This window comes from Dendrobates tinctorius, unplaced genomic scaffold, assembly GCF_039654945.1.
Source record: "Dendrobates tinctorius isolate UK_male_01 unplaced genomic scaffold, ASM3965494v1 ptg000179l, whole genome shotgun sequence".
NCBI lineage: Eukaryota > Metazoa > Chordata > Amphibia > Anura > Dendrobatidae > Dendrobates > Dendrobates tinctorius.
This window is the reverse complement of record NW_027361846.1, coordinates 4365187-4386535: the sequence shown is the minus strand read 5'-3', so window position 1 is coordinate 4386535 and position 21349 is coordinate 4365187. Positions and strand designations below refer to the sequence as shown.

Sequence of the window (21349 nt, the reverse complement as noted above, 5' to 3'; positions counted from 1 at the left end):
TTATTATGGGGGGCACTGTGGATATCACTGTTATTATGGGGGGCACTGTGGATATCACTGTTATTATGGGGGCACTGTGGATATCACTGTTATTATGGGGGCACTGTGGATATCACTGTTATTATGGGGACACTGTGGATATCACTGTTATTATGGGGACACTGTGGATATCACTGTTATTATGGGGGCACTGTGGATATCACTGTTATTATGGGGGCACTGTGGATATCACTGTTATTATGGGGGCACTGTGGATATCACTGTTATTATGGGGGCACTGTGGATATCACTGCTATTATGGGGGGCACTGTGGATATCACTGTTATTATGGGGGCACTGTGGATATCACTGTTATTATGGGAGCACTGTGGATATCACTGTTATTATGGGGGGCACTGTGGATATCACTGTTATTATGGGGGGCACTGTGGATATCACTGTTATTATGGGGGCACTGTGGATATCACTGTTATTATGGGGGCACTGTGGATATCACTGTTATTATGGGGGCACTGTGGATATCACTGCTATTATGGGGGGCACTGTGGATATCACTGTTATTATGGGGGCACTGTGGATATCACTGTTATTATGGGGGGCACTGTGGATATCACTGTTATTATGGGGGCACTGTGGATATCACTGTTATTATGGGGGCACTGTGGATATCACTGTTATTATGGGGGCACTGTGGATATCACTGCTATTATGGGGACACTGTGGATATCACTTATTATGGGGACACTGTGGATATCACTATTATTATGGGGACACTGTGGATATCACTTATTATGGGGACACTGTGGATATCACTGTTATTATGGGGGCACTGTGGATATCACTGCTATTATGGGGGGCACTGTGGATATCACTGTTATTATGGGGGCACTGTGGATATCACTGTTATTATGGGGACACTGTGGATATCACTGTTATTATGGGGACACTGTGGATATCACTGTTATTATGGGGGGCACTGTGGATATCACTGTTATTATGGGGGACACTGTGGATATCACTGTTATTATGGGAGCACTGTGGATATCACTGTTATTATGGGGGGCACTGTGGATATCACTGTTATTATGGGGGGCACTGTGGATATCACTGTTATTATGGGGGCACTGTAGATATCGCTGTTATTATGGGGGCACTGTGGATATCACTGTTATTATGGGGACACTGTGGATATCACTTATTATGGGGGCACTGTGGATATCACTGTTATTATGGGGGCACTGTGGATATCACTGCTATTATGGGGGCACTGTGGATGTCGCTGTTATTATGGGGGCACTGTGGATATCACTGCTATTATGGGGGCACTGTGGATGTCGCTGTTATTATGGGGGCACTGTGGATATCACTGTTATTATGGGGGCACTGTGGATATCACTGTTATTATGGGGGGCACTGTGGATATCACTGTTATTATGGGGGCACTGTAGATATCGCTGTTATTATGGGGGCACTGTGGATATCACTGTTATTATGGGGACACTGTGGATATCACTTATTATGGGGGCACTGTGGATATCACTGTTATTATGGGGGCACTGTGGATATCACTGCTATTATGGGGGCACTGTGGATGTCGCTGTTATTATGGGGGCACTGTGGATATCACTGCTATTATGGGGGCACTGTGGATGTCGCTGTTATTATGGGGGCACTGTGGATGTCGCTGTTATTATGGGGGCATTGGACAGTTACAGCTGCGGGCGTTTGCTGCTGGGCGATGATGATGGTTTTCTTCTCTGCGCCACTCTTGTCAGGATCCAGTTTCCAGCTTAGATTCCTCTTTGCGGCTGAGATACCTGCTTAGAGTCATATATACCCCTTCAGCTCAGATACGTCTATCTGTTGGATACGCTCGTACTGCTCACATATCTAATGCTTGGATACTCTTCTACTAAGATAATGGATGTATCTCAGCTCTGTATCTAAGCTACAGCAGTGGTTTAGATTAGATACACGTCTACAGCTTAGAGACATGTCTACGGGCTAGATACATGTGCACAGCTTAGATACATGTTGTGTATCCACTGTGATGGGGGATCCTGCGTCCGCCCGGGCCTGGGGTGTCGGCGATGTGCGGACACTTCCCCGCTCTCTTCACACGTCTCGTTTCCGCATTGTCGGCTGATCTTCTGTGGGTGACGCTTTCATGTCCGTGTGAGGAACGAGACCTTTCTCTACCACCACTTCCCACCAACCAGCAGAACACTCAGCGCCTGCCGGGTGTGCTGCGGCTGTCCTATGTCCCCTCCACCCCAGAGGACCCCCCGATCACTCACCTCGCCAGATATCAGAATGAAAAACCCAAATCTCCGGCCAGAGATCCAAAAAAGTACAAGTCTGCAGAGTTTGTGTGTGGCGAGACTGCTCCTGCAGTCTCCTCACATCCTGAGCGGCACGTTTACATGTTCCTGCACAGTCCCCATAGGAAAGTAATGTTTTCAGGAGTGTGGTCCATCGCCGCAGCAGCCAGCCCGACCGCGGTGCAGAGGACGAGGGGTTCTGAGTGGTGCAGAGGGGTCCGGCGCACTGGGCCCGAGCTCTGGAATCTTTCCCCCTTCCTTCCTCCTTTGTCGTGATCCCTGGAGAGTAAACAAGTGATGGGAGCGCAGGGAGCGCTAATAAGAAGCATACACAGGAAGCCAGCGCGCTCCATGTGTCCGCAGCCGGAGAACACCACCAGATGGGGGAGGCCACGCTGAGCCTGAGAACGCGCGCTGATCAGGACACTCCCGTTATATCACAACATTAGCCAAAGCAATTTTCAGAAATGTCTTTTTATGGAGTCACTGTTTGCAATGCTTTTGTTAATGACCGTATGTGGAACGCGCTGGTATAAGGGAATGTGACTGGATGGCGCCGGTCACATGACCGTTCACCCGCTTTCTAAGGGACCCTTTATGATAACTGTCTGTTAAAGCTTCACGGGAAGATCCGGCCACAACAGCGGCGGACCTATAAAAGTGGAACTGAACCTTCTGACGAAACTGTCATCTTCTATGGGAATCTGAGGAAGTATCAATGACAAGAAAGTATCGGAAAGATTGATGGTGCAGGAGGCCATTGGCCGGTACCATACAAACTGCCCTACATGTGACCAGACGGGCTACTAAAGGTAACATCCTCACCTGTGACCTGTTTGCTTGTAATCAGTGTGTGCACATAAAAGCTGAGCGAGTTTATGGGATCCAAACAGACTCTTGCATCTTTCATCCAGCCACTGACGTTTCTGGATTGTGAGTCATCGGGAAAGCAAAAGAATTGTCATCGGATCTACTGGAAAAGGTAGTTGAACTGTATAAAACAGGAAAGGGATACAAGAAGATATCCATTGAATTGATAATGCCAGTCAGCAGCGTTCAAACTGTGATTAACAAATGGAAAATCAGGGGCTCTGTAAAAACAAAACCACGGTCAGGTAGACCAACAAAAATGCCGTCCACAACTGCCAAGAAAATTGTTCTGGATGCAAATAAAACCCACAAATAACATCAGCTGAAATACTGGACTCTCTGAAAACTAGCGGTGTGGCTGTTTAAAGATGCACAATAAGGAGGCACTTGAAGAAAAATGGGCTGCATGGTCGAGTCGCCAGAAGAAAGCCATTACTGCGCAAATGCCACAAAGTATCTAAAATAAATATAATACGCAAAACAGCACAGAGACAAGCCTCAAACCTTCTGGAATAAAGTAATTTGGAGTGACTGATGAGACCAAAATTGAACTTTTTGGCCAGAACCATAAACTTTACATTTGGAGAGAGGTCAACAAGACCTATGATGAAAAGAACACCATTCCTACTGAAAATCTTGTTTTTTCCAAAGCATTTGATCCCGTGCCACACAAGAGGTTGGTACACTAAATGAGAATGCTGGGTCTAGGGGAAAATGTGTGTAAATGGGTCAGTAACTGGCTGAGTGATAGAAAGCAGAGGGGGGTTATAAATGGTATATTCTCTAACTGGGTCACTGTGACCAGTGGGGACCGCAGGGGTCGTGTTGGGACCTCTTCTCTACAACATATTTATTAATGATCTGGTAGAAGGTTTACACAGTAAAATATCGATATTTGCAGATAATACAAAACGATGTAAAGCAGTCAATACAAGAGAAGATAGTATTCTGCTACAGATGGATCTGGATAAGTTGGAAACTTGGGCCAAAAGGGAGCAGATGGGGTGTAAAAATGATAAATGTAAGGTTATACACATGGGGATAAGGAATCAATGTCACCATTACACACTGAACGGGAAACCACTGGGTAAATGTGACATGGAGAAGGACTTGGGGATCCTACTTAGTGATAAACTTACCTGGAGCAGTCAGTGCCAGGTAGCGGCTGCCAAGGTAAACAGGATCATGGGGTGCATTAAAAGAGGTGTGAATACACATGATGAGAGCATTATACTGCCTCTGTACAAATCCCTGGTTAGACCGCACATGGAGGACTGGGTACAGTTTTGGGCACCGGTGCTCAGGAAGGATATAATGGAACTAGAGCGAGTACAAAGGAGGGCAACAAAATTAATAAGGGGATGGGGGAACTACAATACCCAGAGAGATTAGCAAAATTAGTGTCATTTAGTCTAGAAAAAAGATGACTGATGGGCGATCTAATAACCATTGTAGGGATTCGCTCTGGTAGGTAATGGCAGGGCTGCAGTAACGAGGCAACACACAGGCTTAAAGTCTAATTTCAGTGGTTTAGTGTCACTTTGCAAACAGCAGGTTAACAGAAAATAAGGAAAAAACATAAATGTACTCCAGCTTGGAGAACCACTGGTCCCAGACTCACCCCTTGCACGGGACGGGCTTAACTAAGCGGCTGCCAGGTCCTGCAGAATCCGCCAGGTGCCATTCCCAGGGTTGTTGAGAGTCTTGCTGCTATAGTCCTGCAGCATGGGGATCCTGTATACAAATTCAGGCTAAGTTCAGCCAAGTTCCTGTAACTTCCAGACACACACTCACCATGTGCCAAACACCAAACTCCATTACATAGCCCATAACCCCTCCCACAAGTGAGGTAGACATCACATGGGCTGATCACATGACATCATCGCAGGTCCTGTCTTTAGGGAAAAACCTGGCCAAACCTTAATCTGCTGGGAGAAATGTATCTCCCATCCAGTAAAACACCCTTTACTGTACCACACCATGTATAAGTATATAAGGGGACAATACAAATATCTCTCAGAGGATCTGTTTATACCAAGGAAGGTGACGGTCACAAGGGGGCATTCTCTGCGTCTGGAGGAGAGAAGGTTTTCCCACCAACATAGAAGAGGATTCTTTACTGTTAGGGCAGTGAGAATCTGGAATTCCTTGCCTGAGGAGGTGGTGATGGCGTACTCAGTCGAGGGGATCAAGAGAGGCCTGGTTGTCTTCCTGGAGCGAAACAATATTGTATCTTACAGTGATTGTTAGGTTCTTTAGAAGGACGTAGATCTGGGGATTTATTCTGACAGAATATAGGATGAACTGGATGGACAAGTGTCTTTTTTTCGGCTATGTTACTGTAAAGCATGGAGGTGGAACGCTGATGTTCTGGGGATGTGTGAGCTACAAAGACACAGGAAACATGGTCAAAGTTGAAGGAAAGATGAATACAGCACATTATCGGTAAATACTGGAGGCAAATTTTCAATCATCAGCCCGCAAGCTGGGACGTACTTGAAAGTTCCAACATGACAATGATCCAAAACACAAGGCCAAGTCGACCTGTCATTTAGCCACAGCAGAACAAAGTGAAGGTTCTGGAGTGGCCATCTCGGTCTCCTGACCTCAATATCATTGAGCCACTCTGGGGAGATCTCAAGGGCGCAGTTCATGCTAGACAGCCGAGAAATTTACAGGAACTGGAGGCCTTTTGCCAAGACGAGTGGGCAGCTTTACCATCTGAGAAAATAAAGAACCTCATCCACAACTACCACAAAAGACTTCAAGCTGTCATTGATGTTAGAGGGGGGCAATACATGGTATTAAGAAATGGGGCATGTGAACTTTTGAGCAGAACTGTACTTCTAGATATTTGTAATTCACATGTCCTGTATCCATCCATATAATGCCAAACTGAAGTGATCCTAAGGCGCTCCAGGTTCCCAGATTTGGTGTACAGGAGGCTGAGGGACGCATTGAGCTCGAGTGACCTCCACTGGCAGCAACATGAGAAAGAAGCAAGACTTGCTATACAGCACCAGGAATCTGAGGAGCGTTCTCTCCCATCATACGATAAAGTGACAGAAAACATGAGTGATGTGACCAGCCAGAACGCCCCTGTTAGGTCCAGATATTACGGAAGCACAGGACACAGACCGGGGGTGGTGGAAGAAGTGTGAACCATCAGAGGCATCTACAGTGGGTACAGAAAGTATTCAGACCCCTCTGTTTCATTGCAGCCATTTGGTAAATTCAAAAAAAAGTTCATTTGTTTCTCATTACTGTACACTCTGCACCCCATCTTCACTGAAAAAACAGAAATGTAGAATTTTTTGCAAATTTATTAAAAAAAGGAAAACTGAACTATCACATGGTCATAAGTATTCAGCCCCTTTGCTCAGAGTCTCATATGTAAGTCACATGCTGTCCATTTCCTTGCGATCCTCCTTGAGATGGTTCTACTCCTTCATCGGAGTCCAGCTGTGTGTAATTAAACCGATAGGACTTGATTTGTAAAGGCGCACACCTGTCTATATAAAGGTATGTTCCCAAGGTCCAGAAACCCTGCGCTTTGGACGGAGCAGAAAGCCCACTCCGCCCTAAGTGCCACCCCCTGTTCTAGGAGCGGTGATTCCGCCAAGTGTTCATTGAACACATACGGAATCACCACATCGTATCCATAGAATGGGCTATTTATCTTGCAGAGACTGAGCGTCTCCGCAAGATAAACAGATATGCTGCGGTCTAAAAAGACTGTTTCGTGGATGTGTCACCTGCGTTTTACTACTATTTCATAAAATCCCCTCCACTATACTGTAACATCTGAACGCTGCGGAATAAACCCTGCGGCTGTACGCAGAGTTCATTCCGCAGCAAATCCTGATGTAATCCGACCCGTGGAAACATACCCTAAGACCTCACAGCTCACAGTGCATGTCAGACCAAATGAGAATCATGAGGTCAAAGGAACTGGCCAAGGAGCTCAGAGACAGAATTGTGGCAAGGCACAGATCTGGCCAAGGTTACAAGAGAATTTCTGCAGTACTCAAGGTTCCTAAGAGCACAGAGGCCTCCATAATTCTTAAATGGAAGACGTTTGGGACCCCCAGAAGTCTTCCTAGACCTGGCTGTCCAGCCAAACTGAGCAATCGTGGGAGAAGAGCCTTGGGGAGAGAGGTAAAGAAGAACCCCAAGATCACTGTGGCTGAGCTCCACAGATGCAGTACGAACATGGGAGAAGTTCCACAAAGTCAACTATCACTGCAGCCCTCCACCAGTCGGGCCTTTATGGCAGAGTGGCCCGAGGGAAGCCTCTCCTCAGTGCAAGACATATGAAAGACCGCATAGCTTGCTGAAAAACACATGAAGGACTCCCAGACTATGAGAAATAAGATTCTCTCGTCTGATGAGATGAAGACAGAACTTTTTGGTGATAATTCTAAGCAGTATGTGTGGAGAAAACCAGGCACTGCTCATCACCTGCCCAATACAATCCCAACAGTGAAACATGTCTTCTTCGGGAAGCGAAACGTGCGTCGGGGCTTCAGCGTGACGTGCAGACATTGCAGCATGGGTAAGAGTGTCTTAACTTTCTGTTAACCCCTTACCCCTTCTGTTTACGGGGTGATTGGGAGGGATGTTTCTTTTATATTTAATGATGGACTATTTACGTGTATTGCCATCTGTGGGGTTTGATACCTTGGGTCCTATGATTGACGTTATTTTTTAGTGGACTCAGGTTATTAACCCTTACTGTTACTAGTTTATTGGGACCTCCCTCTCTTGTTGGGGATTGATTTTGCTCTTTTGCCCCATCTGTGGATTATAGGGACTTATATACATAATATCTTATTACTTTGTACCCTTCTCTCCCGGATGTTATTGCTGCTTTTGTTCACTTGACTACGCCATAGGCTACATTGTTATTTACTGGTTTTAAAATTGTTGTGTATGTCTCATGGTGTGTATTACATGTCAATTTTTTGCCTTGTTTAATGACACAATAAAGCTTTTTACTTTTATATAAACTGGGCTGCATTTGCAATACTTTATTTGAAACGCACCATGCATTTATATCTATTTTTCTTGATATATAAGCTCTTCTGAGCTCCTTTTTCTGGCTACCTATATTTCCTCCATTGACAAGTTGCAATTTATTTTACCAATCCAAATCATTTTGGGAGGTAGAAAGGTGTCTATTTTTGCCTTTTCGGACACCTGGGTGGGGTTTAATCTGGTTGATGCGCAGTTCGTCCAGACGCAGCCTTATTCCTCATATAAATCAACAGCCGCGGAGACACCATCACATGTTTCTCAACGCAAGCAATGACTAGCCAGGTCTTTCCCCGGGAAGGAACAACCACGGGAAGGGCAGTCTCCAATGAAGGAAACCACCTATGCCAAAACATGGTATCCATCCACAGACAGCTGTTTCGGGGTATTGCCCCTCATCAGTGTGGAGTAGGAAACTGGCTAGTAGGAGCAATGCCTAGTGAAAGGCTATGAACATAAGGATGAGTGACCTCATGGAGATCAACATCCAACACTGCGGAGACACCATCACATGTTTCTCAACGCAGTGATCTAGAGCAATGCCCCCATCCCTTATGGGAAATATGCAAAAGCATGTAAATCAACAGCCGCGGAGACACCATCACATGTTTCTCAACGCAAGCAATGACTAGCCAGGTCTTTCCCCGGGAAGGAACAACCACGGGAAGGGCAGTCTCCAATGAAGGAAACCACCTATGCCAAAACATGGTATCCATCCACAGACAGCTGTTTCGGGGTATTGCCCCTCATCAGTGTGGAGTAGGAAACTGGCTAGTAGGAGCAATGCCTAGTGAAAGGCTATGAACATAAGGATGAGTGACCTCATGGAGATCAACATCCAACACTGCGGAGACACCATCACATGTTTCTCAACGCAGTGATCTAGAGCAATGCCCCCATCCCTTATGGGAAATATGCAAAAGCATGTAAATCAACAGCCGCGGAGACACCATCACATGTTTCTCAACGCAAGCAATGACTAGCCAGGTCTTTCCCCGGGAAGGAACAACCACGGGAAGGGCAGTCTCCAATGAAGGAAACCACCTATGCCAAAACATGGTATCCATCCACAGACAGCTGTTTCGGGGTATTGCCCCTCATCAGTGTGGAGTAGGAAACTGGCTAGTAGGAGCAATGCCTAGTGAAAGGCTATGAACATAAGGATGAGTGACCTCATGGAGATCAACATCCAACACTGCGGAGACACCATCACATGTTTCTCAACGCAGTGATCTAGAGCAATGCCCCCATCCCTTATGGGAAATATGCAAAAGCATGTAAATCAACAGCCGCGGAGACACCATCACATGTTTCTCAACGCAAGCAATGACTAGCCAGGTCTTTCCCCGGGAAGGAACAACCACGGGAAGGGCAGTCTCCAATGAAGGAAACCACCTATGCCAAAACATGGTATCCATCCACAGACAGCTGTTTCGGGGTATTGCCCCTCATCAGTGTGGAGTAGGAAACTGGCTAGTAGGAGCAATGCCTAGTGAAAGGCTATGAACATAAGGATGAGTGACCTCATGGAGATCAACATCCAACACTGCGGAGACACCATCACATGTTTCTCAACGCAGTGATCTAGAGCAATGCCCCCATCCCTTATGGGAAATATGCAAAAGCATGTAAATCAACAGCCGCGGAGACACCATCACATGTTTCTCAACGCAAGCAATGACTAGCCAGGTCTTTCCCCGGGAAGGAACAACCACGGGAAGGGCAGTCTCCAATGAAGGAAACCACCTATGCCAAAACATGGTATCCATCCACAGACAGCTGTTTCGGGGTATTGCCCCTCATCAGTGTGGAGTAGGAAACTGGCTAGTAGGAGCAATGCCTAGTGAAAGGCTATGAACATAAGGATGAGTGACCTCATGGAGATCAACATCCAACACTGCGGAGACACCATCACATGTTTCTCAACGCAGTGATCTAGAGCAATGCCCCCATCCCTTATGGGAAATATGCAAAAGCATGTAAATCAACAGCCGCGGAGACACCATCACATGTTTCTCAACGCAAGCAATGACTAGCCAGGTCTTTCCCCGGGAAGGAACAACCACGGGAAGGGCAGTCTCCAATGAAGGAAACCACCTATGCCAAAACATGGTATCCATCCACAGACAGCTGTTTCGGGGTATTGCCCCTCATCAGTGTGGAGTAGGAAACTGGCTAGTAGGAGCAATGCCTAGTGAAAGGCTATGAACATAAGGATGAGTGACCTCATGGAGATCAACATCCAACACTGCGGAGACACCATCACATGTTTCTCAACGCAGTGATCTAGAGCAATGCCCCCATCCATACCCCGAAACAGCTGTCTGTGGATGGATACCATGTTTTGGCATAGGTGGTTTCCTTCATTGGAGACTGCCCTTCCCGTGGTTGTTCCTTCCCGGGGAAAGACCTGGCTAGTCATTGCTTGCGTTGAGAAACATGTGATGGTGTCTCCGCGGCTGTTGATTTACATGCTTTTGCATATTTCCCATAAGGGATGGGGGCATTGCTCTAGATCACTGCGTTGAGAAACATGTGATGGTGTCTCCGCAGTGTTGGATGTTGATCTCCATGAGGTCACTCATCCTTATGTTCATAGCCTTTCACTAGGCATTGCTCCTACTAGCCAGTTTCCTACTCCACACTGATGAGGGGCAATACCCCGAAACAGCTGTCTGTGGATGGATACCATGTTTTGGCATAGGTGGTTTCCTTCATTGGAGACTGCCCTTCCCGTGGTTGTTCCTTCCCGGGGAAAGACCTGGCTAGTCATTGCTTGCGTTGAGAAACATGTGATGGTGTCTCCGCGGCTGTTGATTTACATGCTTTTGCATATTTCCCATAAGGGATGGGGGCATTGCTCTAGATCACTGCGTTGAGAAACATGTGATGGTGTCTCCGCAGTGTTGGATGTTGATCTCCATGAGGTCACTCATCCTTATGTTCATAGCCTTTCACTAGGCATTGCTCCTACTAGCCAGTTTCCTACTCCACACTGATGAGGGGCAATACCCCGAAACAGCTGTCTGTGGATGGATACCATGTTTTGGCATAGGTGGTTTCCTTCATTGGAGACTGCCCTTCCCGTGGTTGTTCCTTCCCGGGGAAAGACCTGGCTAGTCATTGCTTGCGTTGAGAAACATGTGATGGTGTCTCCGCGGCTGTTGATTTACATGCTTTTGCATATTTCCCATAAGGGATGGGGGCATTGCTCTAGATCACTGCGTTGAGAAACATGTGATGGTGTCTCCGCAGTGTTGGATGTTGATCTCCATGAGGTCACTCATCCTTATGTTCATAGCCTTTCACTAGGCATTGCTCCTACTAGCCAGTTTCCTACTCCACACTGATGAGGGGCAATACCCCGAAACAGCTGTCTGTGGATGGATACCATGTTTTGGCATAGGTGGTTTCCTTCATTGGAGACTGCCCTTCCCGTGGTTGTTCCTTCCCGGGGAAAGACCTGGCTAGTCATTGCTTGCGTTGAGAAACATGTGATGGTGTCTCCGCGGCTGTTGATTTACATGCTTTTGCATATTTCCCATAAGGGATGGGGGCATTGCTCTAGATCACTGCGTTGAGAAACATGTGATGGTGTCTCCGCAGTGTTGGATGTTGATCTCCATGAGGTCACTCATCCTTATGTTCATAGCCTTTCACTAGGCATTGCTCCTACTAGCCAGTTTCCTACTCCACACTGATGAGGGGCAATACCCCGAAACAGCTGTCTGTGGATGGATACCATGTTTTGGCATAGGTGGTTTCCTTCATTGGAGACTGCCCTTCCCGTGGTTGTTCCTTCCCGGGGAAAGACCTGGCTAGTCATTGCTTGCGTTGAGAAACATGTGATGGTGTCTCCGCGGCTGTTGATTTACATGCTTTTGCATATTTCCCATAAGGGATGGGGGCATTGCTCTAGATCACTGCGTTGAGAAACATGTGATGGTGTCTCCGCAGTGTTGGATGTTGATCTCCATGAGGTCACTCATCCTTATGTTCATAGCCTTTCACTAGGCATTGCTCCTACTAGCCAGTTTCCTACTCCACACTGATGAGGGGCAATACCCCGAAACAGCTGTCTGTGGATGGATACCATGTTTTGGCATAGGTGGTTTCCTTCATTGGAGACTGCCCTTCCCGTGGTTGTTCCTTCCCGGGGAAAGACCTGGCTAGTCATTGCTTGCGTTGAGAAACATGTGATGGTGTCTCCGCGGCTGTTGATTTACATGCTTTTGCATATTTCCCATAAGGGATGGGGGCATTGCTCTAGATCACTGCGTTGAGAAACATGTGATGGTGTCTCCGCAGTGTTGGATGTTGATCTCCATGAGGTCACTCATCCTTATGTTCATAGCCTTTCACTAGGCATTGCTCCTACTAGCCAGTTTCCTACTCCACACTGATGAGGGGCAATACCCCGAAACAGCTGTCTGTGGATGGATACCATGTTTTGGCATAGGTGGTTTCCTTCATTGGAGACTGCCCTTCCCGTGGTTGTTCCTTCCCGGGGAAAGACCTGGCTAGTCATTGCTTGCGTTGAGAAACATGTGATGGTGTCTCCGCGGCTGTTGATTTACATGCTTTTGCATATTTCCCATAAGGGATGGGGGCATTGCTCTAGATCACTGCGTTGAGAAACATGTGATGGTGTCTCCGCAGTGTTGGATGTTGATCTCCATGAGGTCACTCATCCTTATGTTCATAGCCTTTCACTAGGCATTGCTCCTACTAGCCAGTTTCCTACTCCACACTGATGAGGGGCAATACCCCGAAACAGCTGTCTGTGGATGGATACCATGTTTTGGCATAGGTGGTTTCCTTCATTGGAGACTGCCCTTCCCGTGGTTGTTCCTTCCCGGGGAAAGACCTGGCTAGTCATTGCTTGCGTTGAGAAACATGTGATGGTGTCTCCGCGGCTGTTGATTTACATGCTTTTGCATATTTCCCATAAGGGATGGGGGCATTGCTCTAGATCACTGCGTTGAGAAACATGTGATGGTGTCTCCGCAGTGTTGGATGCTGATCTCCATGAGGTCACTCATCCTTATGTTCATAGCCTTTCACTAGGCATTGCTCCTACTAGCCAGTTTCCTACTCCACACTGATGAGGGGCAATACCCCGAAACAGCTGTCTGTGGATGGATACCATGTTTTGGCATAGGTGGTTTCCTTCATTGGAGACTGCCCTTCCCGTGGTTGTTCCTTCCCGGGGAAAGACCTGGCTAGTCATTGCTTGCGTTGAGAAACATGTGATGGTGTCTCCGCGGCTGTTGATTTACATGCTTTTGCATATTTCCCATAAGGGATGGGGGCATTGCTCTAGATCACTGCGTTGAGAAACATGTGATGGTGTCTCCGCAGTGTTGGATGTTGATCTCCATGAGGTCACTCATCCTTATGTTCATAGCCTTTCACTAGGCATTGCTCCTACTAGCCAGTTTCCTACTCCACACTGATGAGGGGCAATACCCCGAAACAGCTGTCTGTGGATGGATACCATGTTTTGGCATAGGTGGTTTCCTTCATTGGAGACTGCCCTTCCCGTGGTTGTTCCTTCCCGGGGAAAGACCTGGCTAGTCATTGCTTGCGTTGAGAAACATGTGATGGTGTCTCCGCGGCTGTTGATTTACATGCTTTTGCATATTTCCCATAAGGGATGGGGGCATTGCTCTAGATCACTGCGTTGAGAAACATGTGATGGTGTCTCCGCAGTGTTGGATGTTGATCTCCATGAGGTCACTCATCCTTATGTTCTTATTCCTCATATAGACTCTGCACCGAGTCAGGGGCATTGTCCGCACGTGGCTCATGATAGAAGTTCTTCAGGTAGGGGCCATGCACACGGAATCCAGCAAATGTTCGGTGTTGTTTCTAAATAATTATGAACTTGTTTTCTTACCATTATTTGAGGTCTATAAGCTCTCTGCATTTTTTTTTATTTTGACCATTTCTCATTTTCTGAAAATAAATACAAAATTTAGTGCTTGGAGATTCGGAGACATGTCGTCAGAAGTTTATAGAATAAAAGAGCAATTTACATTTTACTCAGAAATATAAAGAGAAAAATCAGAAACTGTACATTGTGCAGTGGTCTCTTAATTTTTGCCAGAGCTGTATAAGAGAACTGTTGTTGAGGAGATATTGCTGGGACTTGTGGTACTAATCCAAAGATGTTCATGAGAACTGTTACTGACGGGATTCTGCTGTGATTGTGATATTAAAGTGCACCAACGGATCCTATACAGGTGCCAACACTGGACGGTGTTCCTTCCACTACTGCAGCAGCACAGGGAGTATTACATATCTGGGGTTGTGTAGTGTCGGGGTGTCTCCTGCCCCCGGCCTTTTACACCATTTATCCCTCTACAATGAACCTGTTGGGTTGTTTTCATCTTCTCTGTGAGTGAGTATAGCTCATAGATAAGGGTTTCCTGAGTAGTCCCCAGAAGAAAAAGACCCTCCTGCATTCCCCTAAATCTCCCAGCACGACTGATTCAGGTGGAGGCACTGCGCCATAGTAAGGTGACAACTACCGGACATGCGTCCTACGGAGGCGGCTTAAAGAGGTGTTACATATGAATAAAGAACGGGATCTTAACCTCCACCAAGAACAACTTCTCCCATCATCCAGGACAATGTGGTGATGATGCCTATTCCCCATGATGAGACTGTCTCAAGACAAAAGAGAGAACTAAGTGACTCTGGGAAAAAAAACAACAAGATTTTGGGTACAGGACATGCCCCACACCTCATCCCATTGAGAACCTGCGGTCAGTTCTCAAAAAGCAACAAACAAAACCCAGAACTTGTGACAACTCCGAGCTGTGGTGAGACAAGAACGGGCGGCCATCAGTCAGGATATGCCCAGGAGCCAATATCCAAATAAAGGGGTGATGTGTGGAGGCACAGTGGCCCGAGTGTGGAGGCCAAGGGGCCGACGTCTGGAGAACAAGGAGCACAAGTGTGGAGGCCAAGTGACCCAAGTGTGGAGAACCAGGGGCCCGACATCTGGAGAACCAGGGGCCCAACGTCTGGAGAACCAGGGGCCCGACATCTGGAGAATTCGTCATGAATTTGTCAACAACATGTAACAATGTACGGAATGTTTATAACTGTCCGTCAGTAACCATGGAAACAGCGAATAAAAGAGCTAAAAACACTGACACAAAGTTTGGTTTTCACACTGTGCAGCTTCAGTCTCAGACGGTTTGGCCATGACTTGTACACACTGTATACAGGGATGAGCGCTGCAGTATACAGCAGGGTGGGTGACATTTGGTCGTTTTTGGTGCCGATGTCTCACAGAAGGGTCATCACTATGCAGAATATACCTCACACAATGATTTTCAGTAATCACCATCAATTTTTTTCTTACAGCCATCATTGGGGACCCAGGAACCAAGGGTTAATCTGCTGCCACCTGGAGGCGGACGCTCAGAATACATCTTAAGAGAAAATGTTGCCTCTTCCTCGGTAGGCGACATCGGGCAGCTGACACCCAACTAAAGGAAGAGAAAATCTAAGACCTCCAACAAGGGGGTCACCACTGAAAGCCACAAGAACAAGATTTTAAGGTAACAATTTGTATTTCTCAGCTCAGCATTGGCGGACACTGGAACCATGAGATGTCCTAAAACGTCATAGCCAACCCTCAGGTTACTGCCCGAGTAGCTGCCACTAGTAGCCCCCTTGTGTCACAACTTGCCACCCTAGATGTTAAGGTCAGAGCTGCACAAAGATTGGACAGAAGACTAGCAGCCCCATGGAACAAAGAAATAGAAGTCAGGAGCTGCAAGATCCTGGAGGCTTCTACTTAACTGGGGGAGAAAGCTGCGCCCCATCGTCCAAAATGGCAGACCAAAACCAGAGAACAAGAATAAAACTAAACTAAATGAAAAAACCTGCTACTCAGACCCCGGTCTGCCTCCAAATGACTCTGACCTGAAGTGCAGGCGGGTGACAGCTGCCCCTTGTCACTTGGAGGATGCAGCGGTTTCCTTATAAGATGCATTCTTAGTGTCAGCCTCTGGGTGGCAGCATATTAACCCCTGGTTCCTGTGCCCCCCCCAATGAAGAAACCGAGAAAATTCATTAATCTAGGAGACATTCACCTTAAAGGGGTTTTCCTGGTTCTTTGATTCATACTGAAAGAAAACCACTCCATAAATAGTCAGCATTACTCCCGGCAGCTGTAGCTCCAGGTCTCCGCTGCCACCCCCACGCCTTTATTCATCACCACCAACCACTAGGATCAGCAATAATGCCAACAAGCATGACATGAGACCACAGAGCTCAGTGATTGGCTGCAGCCGTCATCGGCTTTAGTTCTGACATCACTTCTGCATACAAGTCAATGACGACCAGGGCAGCTGCAAAGCGACAGCACTGGGCGAGTAATCCTGGCGGAGAGATCTTTAAAATCTCAGAATTAAAATTAAAGTAAAAATAAAACTGTATACATCTCCTAAGCAGGTCTATGTGTCTCCATGGTAACAGACTATAGATACAGCCATTATACTGCAGTACTGGTGTGGCTATTAGTGGGGCACGGATGGGCACTGCTGGTGGGGAGGCGAGAAACAAGGAAGCATCCGTCACACATCTATTACACAGGTCTACAAAAAAACAGTCTCTCAGGTGCCAAGATTTTCGAAAGGACTTCAAGTAATTTGCTGAATTCCATAAAACCATGACACTTGCTGAATTGGTTCCTCAATGTGACCTGTGTGTGATCACAGATGCAATCACTTCTGGCCTGCTGACTCCACAGTGTCTTAGGTAATGAGATTAAATAATTATTCTGCAGTTCACTGTGTAGCTTGAAATGACAGAAGCTAGAAATGTACTGGAAATAACTATGAAATATCTCAGAAACCACAGGACTAGAGAAACAGAGAACCAGAGGACCAAAGGATCAGAGAACCAGAGGACCAAAGGATCAGAGGACCAAAGGATGAGAGAACCAGAGGACCAAAGGTTCAGAGAACCAAAGGATCAGAGAACCAGAGGACCAAAGGATCAGAGGACCAAAGGATCAGAGAACCAGAGGACCAAAGGATCAGAGAACCAGAGGACCAAAGGATCAGAGAACCACAGAACCAAAGGATCAGAGGACCAAAGGATCAGAGAACCAGAGGACCAAAGGATCAGAGGACCAAAGGATCAGAGAACCAGAGGACCAAAGGATCAGAGAACCAGAGGATCAGAGAACCAGAGGACCAAAGGATCAGAGAACCAGAGGACCAAAGGATCAGAGAACCAAAGGATCAGAGGACCAGAGGATCAGAGAACCAGAGGACCAAAGGATCAAAGAACCAGAGGACCAAAGAATCAGAGGACCAAAGGATCAGAGAACCAAAGGATCAGAGAACCAAAGGATCAGAGAACCAGAGGCCCAAAGGATCAGAGAACCAGAGGACCAAAGGATCAGAGTACCAGAGGACCAAAGGACCAAAGGATCAGAGAACCAGAGGCCAAAAGGATCAGAGAACCAGAGGCCCAAAGGATCAGAGAACCAGAGGCCCAAAGGATCAGAGAACCAGAGGCCCAAAGGATCAGAGAACCAGAGGCCCAAAGGATCAGAGAACCAGAGGCCCAAAGGATCAGAGAACCAGAGGCCCAAAGGATCAGAGAACCAGAGGCCCAAAGGATCAGAGAACCAGAGGCCCAAAGGATCAGAGAACCAGAGGCCCAAAGGATCAGAGTACCAGAGGACCAAAGGATCAGAGGACCAAAGGATCAGAGAACCAAAGGATCAGAGAACCAAAGGATCAGAGAACCAGAGGACCAAAGGATCAGAGTACCAGAGGACCAGAGGCCCAAAGGATCAGAGAACCAGAGGCCCAAAGGATCAGAGAACCAGAGGCCCAAAGGATCAGAGTACCAGAGGACCAAAGGATCAGAGGACCAAAGGATCAGAGAACCAGAGGACCAAAGGATCAGAGAACCAGAGGACCAAAGGATCAGAGTACCAGAGGATCAGTGAACCAAAGGATCAGAGGATCAGAGAACCAGAGGACCAAAGGATCAAAGAACCAGAGGACCAAAGGATCAGAGGACCAAAGGATCAGAGAACCAGAGGACCAAAGGATCAGAGAACCAGAGGACCAAAGGATCAGAGAACCAGAGGACCAAAGGATCAGAGAACCAGAGGACCAAAGGATCAGAGAACCAGAGGACCAAAGGATCAGAGGACCAGAGAACCAAAGGATCAGAGGACCAGAGAACCAAAGGATCAGAGAACCAGAGGACCACAGGATCAGAGAACCAGAGGACCACAGGATCAGAGAACCAAAGGATCAGAGGACCAGAGGACCAAAGGATCAAAGAACCAGAGGACCAAAGGATCAGAGGACCAAAGGATCAAAGGATCAGAGGACCAAAGGATCAGAGGACCAACTGGTGTGGCTATTAGTGGGGCACGGATGGGCACTGCTGGTGGGGAGGCGAGAAACAAGGAAGCATCCGTCACACATCTATTACACAGGTCTACAAAAAAAACACAGTCTCTCAGGTGCCAAGATTTTCGAAAGGACTTCAAGTAATTTGCTGAATTCCATAAAACCATGACACTTGCTGAATTGGTTCCTCAATGTGACCTGTGTGTGATCACAGATGCAATCACTTCTGGCCTGCTGACTCCACAGTGTCTTAGGTAATGAGATTAAATAATTATTCTGCAGTTCACTGTGTAGCTTAAAATGACAGAAGCTAGAAATGTACTGGAAATAACTATGAAATATCTCAGAAACCACAGGACTAGAGAAACCGAGAACCAGAGGACCAAAGGATCAGAGAACCAGAGGACCAAAGGATCAGAGAACCAAAGGATCAGAGGACCAGAGGATCAGAGAACCAGAGGACCAAAGGATCAGAGAACCAGAGGACCAAAGGATCAGAGAACCACAGAACCAAAGGATCAGAGGACCAGAGAACCAGAGGACCAAAGGATCAGAGGACGAAAGGATCAGAGGACCAAAGGATCAGAGAACCAGAGGATCAGAGAACCAGAGGACCAGAGGATCAGAGAACCAGAGGACCAAAGGATCAGAGAACCAAAGGATCAGAGGACCAGAGGATCAGAGAACCAGAGGACCAGAGGATCAAAGAAACAGAGGACCAAAGGATCAGAGGACCAAAGGATCAGAGGACCAAAGGATCAGAGGACCAAAGGATCAGAGGACCAAAGGATCATAGAACCAGAGGCCCAAAGGATCAGAGAACTAGAGGACCAAAGGATCAGAGAACCAGAGGACCAAAGGATCAGAGATCCAAAGGACCAAAGTACCAAAGGATCAGAGAACCAAAGGATCAGAGAACCAAAGGACTAGATAGTCAGACAATTAGAGAACAAGAGAGTTAGAGGACCCGAGAATCAGAGAACCCGAGAACCAGAGGATTAAATCTAAGCTGTATTGTTACTCAATAAACTTTAGTTACAAAAATGAAGATAGATAATAGATAAATGATAGATAATAGATATAGTAAGAAAAAAACCTGGCCAGCACATCCTTAGTGTCAACAGGTGCAAGCTGCAATGACTGCATTATATATAAAAAGAAAACACACCAACACTCTGTAAGGACCAAGACATATGAAAACACTGGAAGCATTACATCTATGCTGCATTGTTACTCAATAAGATGTACTTACAAAAAATGAAGGTTCTAGCTCATAAATTGGCCAATTCCTGTGAGCCCATCAACCACGGCAAGCTGACCCTTCTCTGATAGGTCCTATGCTACTGGGTATGCCACTTTCATATCCTACTAAACATACCACTTTTGGGCTATAAACCTACAGTTTAAATGGGCAAGTAGGACTCATCAGAGAAGGGTCAGCTTGCCGTGGTTGATGGGCACACAGGAATTGGCCAATTTATGAGCCAAGAACCTTCATTTTTTGTAAGTACATCTTACTGAGGTAACAATACCGCTTAGATGTAATGCTTCCAGTGCTTTCATATATCTTGGTCCTTACAGAGTGCTGCTGTGTTTTCTCTATTATCTATCAATTATCTATCTAATGATGAACGCTGCCCCGCCTCTCAGGATGAGGCTTCTGTATTTGGATCGCAGCTCCGCTTCTTACAGACAGTGTTGTATTATTGTGCCATATTCACATAACCCCGTACACAGGGGCCCCGCTGGATGGCTGTGATGATTGACAGCTGTGACCTCTGACCTTATCCTGCTCCTGTTTTTCAGACCATTATGGGAGGATGGAACTACAACTCCCTTTATGTCCTCTCCTGCTGTGTAACCCTGATCCCTGGGCACAGGAGGCTCAGCATTTCCTGCAGGTAGGGGGAGAAACAGAAGTGATTGATGAGCTCCCCTTCCTTTCTACATAGACCGTCCTCCCTCAGCGATACTTTGGATCTACCCAACAAGCTGCTACATTGTATCACAGCCCATCGGATACACTGTATCACGGCCCACCGGGTTACACTGTACCACGGCCCACCGGGTTACACTGTACCACGGCCCACCGGGTTACACTGTATCACGGCCCACCGGGTTACACTGTACCACGGCCCACCGGGTTACACTGTATCACGGCCCACCGGGTTACACTGTATCACGGCCCACCGGGTTACACTGTATCACGGCCCACCGGGTTACACTGTATCACGGCCCACCGGGTTACACTGTATCACGGCCCACCGGGTTACACTGTATCACGGCCCACCGGGTTACACTGTATCACGGCCCACCGGGTTACACTGTATCACGGCCCACCGGGTTACACTGTATCACGGCCCACCGGGTTACACTGTATCACGGCCCACCGGGTTACACTGTATCACGGCCCACCGGGTTACACTGTAACTGAGGAATCGCTCCTGTCAAACCAATCTAATCAGCTTTTATGAAGAGGTAAGCTATAGACTGGACCAAGGTGAGTCATTGGATGTGGTATATCTTGATTTTCCCAAAGCGTTTGATACCGTGCCACACAAGAGGTTGGTACACAAAATGAGAATGCCGGGTCTGGGGGAAAATGTGTGTAAATGGGTAAGTAACTGGCTGAGTGATAGAAAGCAGAGGGGGGTTATAAATGGAATATTCTCTAACTGGGTCGCTGTGACCAGTGGGGACCGCAGGGGTCAGTGTTGGGACCTC

The 21349-nt window shown here is 47.1% G+C and overlaps 1 protein-coding gene across 5 annotated transcripts in view; it reads right to left on the bottom strand.

Moving 5' to 3' along the window:
- LOC141054869 (gap junction gamma-1 protein-like) overlaps nt 1-21349 on the bottom strand; it is a 181252-nt gene that overhangs the window by 21502 nt on the left and 138401 nt on the right. Inside the window, exon 1 of one of the 5 annotated variants that reach the window (XM_073551755.1) lies at nt 3147-3293. The exons of 3 other annotated variants lie outside the window; for them this stretch is intronic. The gene's annotated coding sequence lies outside the window, so the exon portion shown is untranslated. Of the gene's footprint in view, nt 1-2297; nt 2689-3146; nt 3294-21349 lie in introns of those variants that run through there. One more of the 5 variants, XM_073551753.1, reaches the window with a different exon arrangement.